This window comes from Ischnura elegans, chromosome 3, assembly GCF_921293095.1.
Source record: "Ischnura elegans chromosome 3, ioIscEleg1.1, whole genome shotgun sequence".
Lineage (NCBI taxonomy): Eukaryota > Metazoa > Arthropoda > Insecta > Odonata > Coenagrionidae > Ischnura > Ischnura elegans.
In genome coordinates, this window is record NC_060248.1 from 127,555,437 (window position 1) to 127,569,907 (window position 14,471).

At 39.5% G+C, this 14,471-nt stretch overlaps 1 protein-coding gene across 1 annotated transcript in view; it reads right to left on the reverse strand.

The window, feature by feature from the left end:
- The window catches only part of LOC124156550, a 1,117,512-nt gene extending 1,110,115 nt beyond the window's left edge, over positions 1 to 7,397 (reverse strand). Inside the window, exon 1 of the mRNA XM_046531158.1 lies at positions 5,640 to 7,397. The gene's annotated coding sequence lies outside the window, so the exon portion shown is untranslated. The remainder of the gene's footprint in view (positions 1 to 5,639) is intronic.
- Between the last annotated feature and the right edge of the window lie 7,074 nt (positions 7,398 to 14,471).

The following is a 14,471-nucleotide window of genomic DNA, read 5'->3' on the forward strand; positions in this document are numbered from 1 at the left end:
GACAAGAGACATTACGACTTACGTATCGATGTAAAAAAAAGGGAAAAAATTGGAAGGGATCGGGTGGGTACATTTTTGGTTATCACTAATAATACAGCCCCAACGGAGCCACTACGCCGGGAGCTAATCGCTTTCGGATTGATTTCTGGATGGAAGGTCGCGCGCGCCCCGACTCCCGGGCCCAACATGAAGTATAAATGACGGCACGCAATCGCTACTTGCAGGCCTCGCTTAATTGGTGGCGCTGCTGGGGAGCAAAACCAATGCCAGCGGCTGAAGGGAGGACCGATTCCAACGGAGCCGTGGAGAGAGAGGGAAAGGAAAAAATGGGAGGAAAGAGAAAACCGAGTTAAGGAAAAAATGAAAAAGAGAACACGATTCGATGATTTGTGCCCGTGGATAAAAATGCTAAAAATAGGTAGGGAAGAGGAATGAAAAGAGAAGGTGCCTTTGGAGAAGGATTTGCGACGCAGTTATCCCGCAAAACTAGAGTATGAGGAAGATGGAGATAAATATTGTTTTTTTTCTTTCTATGCCAGTCGCACACTCCATTCAGCTCACTGATATTGGTTTTCAACGACTCGGTTACGTATACGGTGGAAATTAAATACGATTCAGACTGGGTTTGACTCCGGATGCTTTATTTAAGTTCCCTCCAGGAAGATAGACGTCGAGGATTATGCACTTTTTCTCTCTCAAAATAATGAAATTTCAATCCATTCCAATAGACCAAAGAAAACTCTTTCAATGAGTGCACATTTCATTGATGGAATAATATTTCGAAGACAGCGGATAGTGCTGTTGTGAAAGAAAACACCATAGTAATATATATCAAAATTCAAATTTTATTGAGAGAATCAAATTTTTCATAGTAATTATATCTGCGGGATATTTTGAGCAAAAACACGACGACATCTGAAGATTAGTATATAAAGTAATCTATGTTATAACAATACATTGTACACGATATGTTTACAAAACATTTAAAAAGTCAGCAAAAAAAATATTTGTCACCAACAGGACATGGTCGTTAAGAATTTGATGACTCTTTTAACTGTCGTATTTTCGTCTCAATAAATTTATTTCGTAGAGAAGACAAAACCACCAAGAAATAACTTATTTAAAACAAAACTCGTATTGCGGAAGTTATTTTCATTGCATCGGTAACCACTGGAATCGAAAGTAATTTATTAATTTTCTCTGTAATACATTGATAGTGTATGTTTGGAAAATTTAACGTATGATGGAATTTATAATTAGTACTACATGAAATAATTAGACGATAAAACAGGAGGAATAATTACTAAACTTCGATTAAAACACGCTGTTTATGCGCATACCCATCACTCATTAGAGCACGTCTCGAGGAAGAGAATCCACTGGCAAAGCATAATTGGAGGGTTCAGATGGAGCAAGTTTGGGAACAGTAGGAAACCTGCTAAAGTGTTTTAATCAGTTACTCAATAATTCATCAACCTTGGGAATGAACTTTCCGAATGTCGTCTCTAATTGAATATTCAAATGAGCTATTTTAGTTCTGAACTCTAATAAAATATTTTTCGGTTTACCTATAATTCAGGCTCATCCCAATGACTTTATTCGATGCTTAGATTCTATCGGCAGATAATAGCAGGAAAAATAAGTTGCCTATATTAATGTTATTAAAAACTCTCACCGTTAAGATTAATTTCACTATTTATAAATCAGGAGTTTTGAGCACACAAGAGAATACCATTAGGCGTTGAGATGTTCTGCGGGAAAAATTATTATCGCTCACAAATATTCGTGACTGAATTTAAAAAAATGAAATCCAAATGCAATTGCTTTAACGGCTGGCATACATTTATAAATATATCACGCATATTATGAAAACTTTAGGTATATTATATTAATAGAAGCTTTTCAGGTATTCTTAATGTATTCTATAAATATAGGTTGCCGCCGAGAGAGCGGTTAAATAAGGACAATTTGGGATAGTAGGTAGATAAAATCTCTACATAAGTTCTAATATAGGTCCTTTCAACATATATTTTCTGCGGGCTAAAATTATCCACGGAAGGCATTATATTCCAAAACTAGATATATAAAAAAAATTAAGTGTTTGGTTCGGAAATGCGATATGCGAGTGAAGAGTGTAAAAATAGGAATATATGAGGGAGTGCCGTTGACCGAACATTTATAAGTCAGCGTATGGACAAGGCCAACAATTAACGCAAAGAAAAATTCCCCCTCACTATCGTCCACCATCAGCTAACCTTTTCCAAGCAGGTCTTATAAGATAGTATCTAGCGGTGTATGGACGGTAGCCGATCTGATAATATCCATGCCAACGTGTCAATTTCATCAGCCTTCTCACGAAAAACGGACGGCATAGTGTCAAGCAGAGCGATATTAACAAATACTGGAATGATACAATTGTAATGATACCCAAAGTATACTTAAATTGTACTCATATTTCCTGCATCTGCCAAGCTATATCTGATTCTCTGACTTGGAGAAAATATCTAATGCAACACAAAACATAATTTGAGCATTATCGGCTTCAGAATAATTTATCTGAGCTAATCTCACGATACTTTCCGTTTGAATCACGAAACATACATGTTAATTCAGACTGTGAAGAAAAGGTATTTTCTAACGCTGTGAAATCTTCGGGTAAACTTTAAAGCAAAACTTTTCCCAATTCCTTGTAGAAGGTATTGTATTCCGCTTTAGAGAAAGCAAAAATTCTTCTTAACCGATCTTTTTTGGTGACAGATTACTTTAGTAAAACTAATGGTATCATTCTGACATTTTCAGAGTAAGTACAGAAGATCTTGTCCCACGTTTCCTTATATCGCAAGTAAATTAAGAATGAGTATATAATCAAGAAATAAAAGGAAAAATTTGCCAAATGTTGAAAACAGTTTATGTATCCTGACAATTTCAAAATGATGGCACAAATTTTAAGGGAAAAGTCCATCACAAAAGATCGGTCGAAAGGTTGGTGTTTGTCCATTCAATAATAAGAGTTCTATCGTTGATACAATTTCACACAATATAGGTGATAAAGGCAATTACCAGTAGTTATATTTTAGCTTTGTTCAGTGTATGTTCCATAGACCTCTGATTGTGCATTAGGGTGGTCCTTATTTATCGATTTTCTTTATTTCTTTCGGAACGCCACCTCATTTTATGCTAATTGGTGTAAAAACATATCCTATGAAATATTATTGCAATTAGATAACGGGAAAACGTGCCGCATCGCACTTAAAAGTGAGAAATTTTGGTTTTTTCGAGCAGCATGCCAAATGTCCATTGTATCGTTAGTTGCCATGGAAAATCAGTTGAAAAATACCAGCGCCTTCTTATCACCATCCATATCCGAAAAACAGCCAAAAATACCAAAATTTCTAAACTTTGAGTGCGATGCGGCACGTTTTCCCGTTATCTAATCACAACAATATTTTACAGGATATTTTTTACACCAATTGGCATAAAATGAGGGGGCGTCTCGAAAGAATAAAAAAAAATCGAAAAATAAGCACCACCCTATTTTGCATTCTACGTCCATATTTTGCGCTGCGGAAGACGTGAGCGGGGAGGGGGCATTAGAAGAAGGCCGGCAGTGGAAGGCGCAATTGGGGAGCCGCGCCCCTCATCTGCCTGCGTCCCTTCCCACGGGTCCTTCCGGAGAGGAAGCAGGGCCGGGCCGCAGGGAGAAGGTAGGAAGTCGGACGCAAGAGGAGGAAGGTACCTTACAGCTTAAATAATGAACGGACACTCGCCATATCATGGCAGCAATGCCGGAACGCGGGAGACTCTTGGGATGCTGAGGCGGGGAAAAGCGGGGTCTCGAAAGGCAGAGGTGTGTGCCGTGGAGCGGGCGTCCTCCTCCGGCTGAGACGAGGACACAACGGATAAGGGAGTAGGAAGGACACCTCCCCGCCCACTTTGCCCTCACGAGATGTCCCGGGGGAGACACTTGGAGTAGGCACGACTGGAGGGAGAGGGAAATTCTGGTGGGGGGTGGAGGGCAGTTCCGGCTCAGAATCGTCCCATCTCCTTTTCCTCCTGCCGACATCAAAAGCCGAGGAAGTCCCGTGGACTTTTACTACGGCCCGAGACAGCAGTACCCCTTTGAGATGCGGCCGCCCGCACGGCTTACAAGCACTTTCTGATGCGGGTATTTCAGGCGCCCTCGTCGACCGACTAGTGCTGACGGGATAATGCACGACGCGACGTCCGTCGCTGGAAGACATCGTGAGGGAAGGGTCAGACTTACTAGGAGATAAACAGAGACCCTAACATTTAAGATTACGATATGACAACTAAGGAAAGAGTGTGCACATAGAAGTGAGCTGCAGGAAATGGTTGGTGAAGTTAGGAACGTAGTGGAACGCCGCGCCGGTGATATGAACTAATTTTCCACGAGTGGGCCTAAAGGCCGTTTTACACGGTACACGGAATTGCGCAATCTGACGTACATGCGAAGGTGCAACCAAAATTGCGTCGTGTAAAGCGGTGAATTGCTAGAGCACATGCGAGAATGCGTGGATGCGAGACGGCAAAATAGCCCCTGCGCTAATTTCGTTCAAGCATTCACGCAATTCCACGCCATTTTAGAAATTAATGTAGCTCTAACCTGCACAATTCCGTGCCCCGTGTAAAACGGCCTTAAGAGGTTCACAAGGCTGATAGATGACATCGAGTGTGGAAATGATAGATTATAAATCCTGATGTGAAGTTTGAAAAATGTTGGGTTATTATAAGAATTAAAAGAATAACGACTCTTCAATCTGTATATTTTAATAATGGCGCAAAAACGGTCCTTCCAGGTAAATTATCTGTTAGGCCCTCAGGTTTCCCCTTAGGTTCCTCAACAAGAGAATAGGAAGAAGGGAATCGATTAAAATATTTCATCCTCCATCTCGCATAAAAGTTGGAACAGATTTCAAGAAGAATAGTGGTAAAAGAGTTGGGCCCACATATATCACACTCACCTATCACTTAGTATACGTCTTGATATCTAAATTGAATATTGTCTTGCTTCCGGTCATCTTTAACGGTAATAAGATTTCTACGATGCCGGTGCAAAAAGATGTTAGGAGACGGTTTTCTAAATGGAGCCCATTATAGTTGCATATTTATTTATAGGAAATTATTTTAGTGGAAATCTGGAGCCTATAATTACTCATAATACAGATGAGTGTGGCTGCCATGCCGCGAAGAGACCATAATTTCTAACATTTACGAAGACTACATCCTTTCTATCAATAGGATCTGTCTAGCGTAAGTTCTTTTCTCGGAAAGAGATAGTTAATTTATCCATGGATACGTTTTAACCCGAAATAAGCGACGCAATACGGGAATGGAATTTTATACGCATCGCCGAGATTGAGCTATAAATTCTATTTTAAATAAATAAGAGATCGTAGCACTTTTCCACGAGAATTCTTGTGGAAAAGTGCTACGATCTTTTATTTGTTTAAATATGTGTAACTTCCACCAATTGAAGCCCGAATCTGTTGAACTTATAAATTCCATTGACGAGAATCACAGTTACTACTAGATAATTATAAATCTATCGATAGGTTTTCATTAAAAATGAGTGACGTAATACACGGTTGAAAGTTGATCTTGTGCAAAAGGAAACTTACCAGTAGCAAAACTCCGAGGAGATATCGTCGAGTAGAGTGAATGCGGTAAGAGACAGGGCAGGGCGATGCTTTGCGGTGCGAGAGGTCCACCTGGCGCGAGGCCTTCCTCTCGTTTGGCGGTTAGGGTGTTTTCCCGGGGCCGAACAGAACTAGGAGCTCAGAAATCCCCACTCACACCCGACAAAACACTCGCGCAGTTATATGAGTCGACGTTGGACACAACGGTGCACAAGGTACACAAGGGAAACATTGAAAACTTGGATGAACCTCTGTATAAAGTCACACTTCCACTGAGAGAGATCCCTTTGCACTCTTTCGAAATTGACTATAGTTATTACCACAGGAACACCTATGCTACCATCAACACAAGATGTGTCGTTTATATTTCACTAGCAGAGCACCACAAGAGAGTAGAATGCACAAGAATACCTAATGAGTTAAGAACGACGTACATTAAAGTGTCACAACATACAATTATACGACGCGATGACTGGATATAGAGACTGAAAAGACATAGATCGAGTGAATGTAGGTTAAAACGCACCGTTTTTAGCGGTCAAAAAAATATTTTCTATTTAGCTACTAGTTCATTTTTTTAGAATCCCGAAAATCACAAGAGCAGGGAAAGTACTTTTTAGAGAGCTTAAATGGGATTATCTTAGCAAATACTTAAGAAACCCTCCTGGTTAGCACATTCATAAGGTCGTGGAAAGTTATTACCTATCCCACTGTTTTTATCATACTATTGCGGAACAAGAAATTTAGCTTGGATCCGAAAGCTGTTTGTTTCGGAATGGGAATCGACGTCAGAAGTACAAAAGTGTATGAGGGGCACAAGATAAATCGCACACTAAGTTTCTCGGGACGACTGACGTTTGCACAACCCTGTGGGGACAGGAAGAGAACACCGAAAAACGGGAGAGAAATACGTCCAAAACATGAAAACTTGGATATCCTTCCCTATACTCTCCACTCACACAGACACCGAAATAACTTTAGATAAAGCACACTTCTTCCGTAAGTCGAGAAGAAAAGTAGTGTGAAACAATCCCTTTTGGGGGTAAAATTGGAGCCGGCAGCAGCAGCAGCAAAGCTGTGATCGGCCTCGCAGCGGAACGCCTTCGGAGGCGAGAAGGAATGGGGGATCAAGTTCCGGGTTACGAGACAAGCGGACGAGGGAAGCAGGTTCTTCTGTCTTCCTTCAGGGGGGGCCACCGAAGCACCGGAGGCGCTTCCAGAAGAACACGTATATCACTCGGAGAACACACCAAAGCACTGACTCGGAGGCGGCAAGAAAACACTTACTTTCCTATTTATCTTTCTTCTTTCTCACAGAATCTCCCCTACCATCCAACGGACATAGCTTTTCCTCATCCTGTTTCCGTTTCGAAGTATTCACTAGCGATAACGACGGAAGGACACGACTTTACTTCGTTGGCTGCCTTCTTTTTTTATCTATCAGAGCGCCGCTCACTGCGAGCTGATGTTTTTCACGCACCAACCGTGGACGGCCCAGCATATCTCCCTTTCCCCTCCTGCTTCCTCCGAGAAGAGTAGGCTTCGGTACACCCTCACTTTAATGTCGTGGGCTGAGCTTTCTTCTTCCTCCCGCCTCCCCTTTCGCTCCCTCAGTCTCTCTCCTCGCGGCTTTAAACCCGCGCCTCGCACAAAAAAGGGTGCGTTTTAAAGCGTTGGCGCCGGCGCCAGGCGTCCGCAACAATCCGGCCGCTCGTCCGTTGCCTTGGCTCCCTCACTCGCCTTCCGACTCGACACTGTACGGCCGCTCGCAGTTGTATTGCGTGGGCGCGCCACTGTGCCGCCCCTCGCTGCCGCCCCTGACCCCCCTCCTGCGCGCCCCTCACTCCCCTCCACTGCCCTCCCCTCCGCGGCTCCCACCCCTCCATCTCCTACCTTCCCTCACCCTCCCCGCCCGTAGCGCCAGCATACATTTCATGCTCGGAATTCTGAACGTTTCTATTTAAACAAACTATCACAATCTGTCGTAGATGATGTAGCTGATGTAATTAAATTGTTTCTCTTCAGGATATTTATCATAAAAACTTATCCTATTTTAATGAATGTATTTATGACCAAGAAAATCAATAGAACATCAAAGTAGAGGGAAATAAATTCATAGAATATATTATAAGAAGGCTTATAAATCAGTTTTATTTGCTCAAGTTCACAAAATTTAATATTTTTTAAAATGCATTCCATGCCGATCGAATTTGCGCACATAGCTTGCCTAGCAGACGCAAGGAAACTTTTAAATGATTACTCAATTCTTGCAGTATTCTCATTAATCTATCTCAGTGATGCTTAAATTTTACATGGGTACAAGCAAGTGGTTGAGGAACTAATCAACGAAAAATTAGATGTGGAATTTATGTGAGCGTGAACATCACCAACATCTGATGCTTTCCCAGGATATGCTTGTCGTGAAGGCAATAAGGGTGTTTCAGCGGTTAATCTCTTCCTTGCCTGCCAATTTTTTTATATCGGCAGCAATGGAGAAGATTATTCGGTGGATCACTCGAGCAGCCTTCACTACCGCTAAAGTCACCACTATTCTAACTTTATCGCCATTCATCAAATTATTCATAAATGTAAAAGTTTTCACAGGATGACGTAAAGGACCCCCTAATCCCCTATGGCACCTCGACCTTCACAGCTTCCTCGTAATGAATCATTATAACCGTAAAAACTTGCTTAACCATGTGGATACCTCATAATTGAAGTAAAAATTCTAGCTTAAGATATTAACCTGAAGCGATCAATACTTTAGAATGGAATGATTGCCTCAAAGTTTGCAAATTTTCTACAATCATTCGATAAAAATTTTAACGCTTTTTAGTCTCTGTGACATTTGAGGGCAATATATTTTATAAGTGATTATTATTCTTCAATACTTAGTAAGATTCAACGTCGGTGAAATGCTCATTTTCCATCGATATGAAGACCTAATCGTTTATTAATATTTCAATTTTCAGCGTTACACAGTTGAAACATAACTTGTGAGAATCACGATTAGGTATATTCTCTACTGTACATATTAATCATCACAGAAGAATATATTTATAAAGTATGTGCAGAGCTAGAAATTAATAAAATGACAAATTGGTGAGATTCATTTTTTGAAATCTTGGCGAAAATTTCAAATTTATTAAAAGTGGTCTCAAAGAAAATATTAATCGATTTGGAAAAACATCGCATGCATAGGTAGACAAAAAGTGGAATAACGAAGCATCCTAATTCCCTTGCCATGTGACATATCCCTTCCTAACACCCCCTCCCCCACGCCTTTTAGGCGGCTTGGGGGGTATTATGTAGATATAGATGTAGATGTAAAACCTCGCATTCACAGGTCCTTCCCGTCGCGTCCCCCTTATCCATTTCTTCGTTAGAGCACTTATTATTTATAGCTGTAAATGGCTGGTGTCCTAACACCCCCCGCCACACGCCTTTTAGGCGGCTTGCGGGGTATTACGTAGATATAGATGTAGACCCTCGTCTTCCAAGGGCTTCCCGTCGCGTCCCCCTTATCTATCCTTTTCATTCCTCAGAAGGTCATTCTTAATCATCAATTGACGCTCTACATACTTCGCACCCTTTCTAAGACGGTAGCCAAAATGTATTCGCTGGATTCCAGAAAAATCGCGAGATAGAGAATAAAAGGGGAGGGTAGATAAAATAAAATGAAGAGAACAACGTGGAAAACATTTTTGTATGTTACATTTTATGGCATTTTCATCTCAGATTTTCAGATGTGCTGTAATACATATTGTTTATCGACGTGCTGTGACGGTGGCCTTTCTCGCAACATTGATTCTTCAGAATCTCTAAGACAAGAGACTCCCACAAACTTCCTCTCATCTTTATTTGTCACTGGGTAAGATTCCTGCCAACTCTTTTAAATTCGATGCTTTCGCCAAGTTTTCCACGCTCACATCCAATATCATAATTAAGCTGCACGATTTCCATTTTAATATATTTTCTTTCCCTTTCTTATCTTTCTCCTCTTGGTCTTTTACACTCTTTCCCTAATCAACAGTTTCAGCGCATGTGTCATCTGCGCTACATTCACTTAATCATTCTGAATATTTACCCTGAATTTATCACTTATAACCAAGCTAATAATTTTGTTTTAACAGAAATAGTCTAAATATAAAATGTTTTACCTTAGAACTGTAAATGAATCGGCTCATTTTGAAAACCGATGTAATGAAAATAACTTGAGGGAACATTGTTTCATTACTAGTGTCGAATAAATGATTTCACTATAAAATATATGCTGTGCAATTTAGCTTTAGACAATGAAATGTCTTGGCTGCCTAACTAGCCGAACAGAATGAAAGTTTCCGCTAATAAGGCATTAGGTTTAAAAATCCAGTGACTATTTTCACTGTATCGTACCTACTGATGAGGAAAAAAGTTTGTCTTAAATTTGCCAATCTATGAAAAAAGATTCAACAATGTAACCGATCATGAACTACGGGATACTATTCCATTAGTAAAAATGACCTTTAATGGTTTCATGCGGTATATATTACCCCCCTATATATTAGTTGGTAGCGTGGCGTCTGCTAGACGCCATGCAATTTTCTTTTCTGTGCCCACATCGCATTTTCATAGTTAGGAAACTCATATTCCTCGTATATTATCATTTTATGATTCTGAAATAGTCACCAATATGATTATATGTTTTGTCAAATTCATGGAATAAATTTTCATATTTTGTTGTTTTTGGAGTCTGATGGACACCACGTGACAACTTGAGTTACAATACGTTACATCATAATAGTTTCGTGATGTTCATCGAAAACTTTTTAAATACGTTTAATATTTAAACTGACAACTACATAAAGCATTTAATTTTGGATATACGCCTTATTGCCACGAAGTTTTTATTGTAATCAATTTAACACCTGAATAAAACTATTACTGAGAAGCACTTACTTTGGTTCTCACATAATTTGAGTGATCTTTGGAGTACATCTCCTACATACTTTTATGGAAGCTTATTACATTGACGTTGATGCATAACATTAGTTAAAAAATACACATATCAATCATGTGAAGGTATTAAACAATAACTTTCCAATCTGAGAAAAAATATTTTGGTTCAAGTTCAACTAAACGCTGAATATAAAATATGTCAAAAATCAATAAATCCCACTGCACTCAAAATTATTTGTTACGATATCAGTAAAATCCATACTATGAAAATGTGAAAAATGTGTTTGCATTTACTTTCCAAGTTAAAAATTTTGATATAATTTCGATGAAAGAAAAACTGTTAGAAACGTCCAAATACGTGGCATTCAGTCTTCCATACATACAAATATCTCCGTCATTAATATATATAAATTTGTTGTCAATTCATGAAATTATGTATTCAATGAATGATTTATTGTAATTAAGCAGTTATTTCTACTTTCATGCATATTGTTTAACAATTTCAAAATGGTGTCTGCGATAAATAGCGTTTCAAAATTTTACGCGACTGACGGAGGGTTAAAAAGTTTCCAATATTTTGTATTCTTGATCGTGATTCATACTCGTCCTTCATAGAATAGGTATTCCTCTCTAGAAATTGGATATGTTCAAACTCAGTATATATGCATGAACGTAAAAGAGGCTCACACGATTTTACAAAACACCGCAAAATTCTTCCACAGAATCTCGCACAAATAATTTCCAATAGCATAACGCAATTCAGGTGATGTAGGAGCATAGTTTCACGCATTAATTGATTTAAAATATTCATATATATTATAAATGTAATGAATTTAAAAGAAAGCTTATAAATTAGTATTTTTTCAATGGTATAAACATATTACATGTGATATATTTCCATACCCATAAAACTTGTGCGGATCCCTTTCCATTAATTTCTCCTCTCCGCCATTCAGCACTGTCACATACGTTTCCGCAGTTGCTTCCTAAGCATTTTAAGTACATATTTTGATTTTCATTCCCTTCCCTTTCAAAATGCCTTTTCTCTCTCCACCCCACTGATTTCATCGTTTTCTGTGCGCGCGCTGCATCTTTGGCCACATTCCATTCGAGCGACTAAAGCCCTCGCTTCCGTCTTCGCCTTCATCATTCCCCTTTATCGCTCCATTTCCTGCACTCCCTTCCCCACCCTTTTCCTCCCCTTCCTCCCCACCTCCTCTTCCCTTCCCCCCCCCCCCTTCAACACACACACATACTCGACACCTGACCCCTTCCGAAGGGTCTTCCTCCGCTTTTGCACACCTTCCTCTAACAGCGGATTGCAACATCATTCCCTGTTAATATTCTTGCCTCTTTTGCTTCAGCACCGAGAACCCATTTCCTTTCTCCTCCACCCAATTTATTGGGTCTCTTTCGGAAAAGATATTATTCGTCGCAAACGGACGCATTGACATCAATTCAAGGGGCGTTCTCTTATAAATTCAACTCATTGTGTTTCATGTCTCTCTCTCTCTTTACTCACGAATCATTCCGAACCTTTTTTCCAATTCCCACTTTTATTGCCACAAATATATACACATATTTACTTACGACTTGCACGAAGTTATTTTTTTAGCTAAAATTTTTTATGACTGTTAATTCCAATTGGATTCTTTAAACGAATTTATGTTTTCGTTATCAAATAAATGCCGATCATCCTGATAAAAGATTACATCATGACAAAAATGAGTAATGCAATTTATTTCTGCACGATTTAGATCATATCAAATAAAAATTATCACTTTTGAAAATATGTGCACGAATGCGTATTGAGAAAAGAACAGAATTGACGTACCTGAGATGGGAGAATTCTAGATTCTAAAATATGCAGAGCTCGCGTCATTTTCACGACCTAAAAACCAGACGGCTAATTGAATTACAATGTACCTCTTTCCTTCTGAATCCGAGATAAGAAAAACCCTTGTCTTATACTTGGGCATGGCATGCGGGCCACTTTCAGGCGTTTTCCACGAGAAAGCACCGTGTCAAGTGCATGCATTGCGTCCCAGTTTTTGCTCAAACGTTTCCTTCCGCAGTCTAGGCTCGAATGCACATAATGCGTCTTTGATGGTGCATAATGAATAAGGAAAGGGTCGAGACAGCTTCATATTGCAAAAAAAACAAAATGGCAAATCATTCTAAGATTAAGAACGCTATTTGGATGATAAAATAACGGAATAGAGTTTAAAGCTGATAGTCAGAAATACTGGTTGTGATGAAAATAAAAAATAATTCCATATATTTTTCGACCTATTGATGATACCGCTAGAATGTGACAACCACCATTCATAAAAGATGTGAAAACCATTATTTTCATGAATAGTGGCACATAATATCAGCATAATATGGCTTCTAACGACATCTTCCGCTTACTACACTACTGAATTGCCGTCATCTTTACAATAGCTGTGAATACGATTGTAATTACATAAGCTACCACAGTAACTTTACCTATGCTTATTCTACCACTGCGACATTAGAGTGAAATAGTTTCAAATTGTTCAAGGGTATTCTAATTTTGAATTCGGGACATATTTTTTAAAACTTACTTTTTTTAGTAACGAATTCAATAAATTTCAATATGCTGAGGCTAATAACTTGATTAATAGCAAATTTTTTCGTTAAGAATAAAGTTTTTTCCCTTAATTCAATAAAAATCTCAATAAATATTATTTTTTTATTTTACGGATGAATGAAATGCGTTTATGCTTCACTCGATAAATCGATAATTTGGACCAAATATGTAATGATGCTCATTAGTGTAAGTAGAGAACTTTGAGGCGATTTTCTTCAGCGATGACTTCCACTCACCCTCAAGAAACAATACCTTCAGGGATAACTCACACTTCCTTCTTTCCTTCCGCTTCCTCGCTTCCATTCTTCCGTTATCCCATCCTACACTATCGCAGTCAAACAATTCCTTTGAGTTTCCCTCCTCACATCCTTTGTCCATCTCCACTTTCTCACCTCCACCCACTATCGCCCTGCATCCGCCAATCTGCTCCCCTTCCCAATACATCCCCTCGTCTGAGATCATTCCTCCGCACTTCGCACCCCTATCTTATCCAATTCTTCTCCTTCTCTCTCGCTTGCACCCCCCTGGGGCATTTGTCCGTCCTCTTCTCCCGCTGGTTCGTTCATCTCATCCCCCACCACCATCCACCCTCACCGCCTTTCCTCCTTCTCCATTATCATCCCTCCTTTCTTCTCTTCCTGTTGACCAACCCCCCACCACCTCCACTCTCCAACCGCTCTTTAATTTATTTGGTCCACAGAACGACGCAACAAACACCATCACTTTCGCAACATCAGTTTCACCGCCAAGTTACAGTAACTCAGGCGTTTACCTACCTACTTTACTGTATGCGATCAGACCCAGAGAAACGGTGCGTAACAGAGTACATATGATACAAACATGTGATGATATAACTAAATCTCTCAATTGGGTATTCCACTGAAAATGGATGATTATGCGATAGCAAAATATCCTCCGTACTGAAAATTATAGTGAAAGTAGATCTTCTACAACCTGCGCATTATCCATAAAAAATCCCCTATGAAAATTGTATGGTAATCTTGCGCTCCAAACGACCCATCGCCATGTTGGCTGAACGTGACGTCAGAGTCCAGTAAACAAAAAGTTTACGTGGTGCCAGTAGACTATTTGTCCTATTTTTGAAAAACCTACGTATCTCTTTGTACCTTTTTTTCAGTAAAATTTATTCTCCAAGCTGTAGATAACAAGCGAAAGAAATAGTTGATTTAATTAATGCTAAATTTCATATTTGTGGATTTTCAACTCCGCGCCGAGAAATATTTATAGCTGGAGAAGAAATC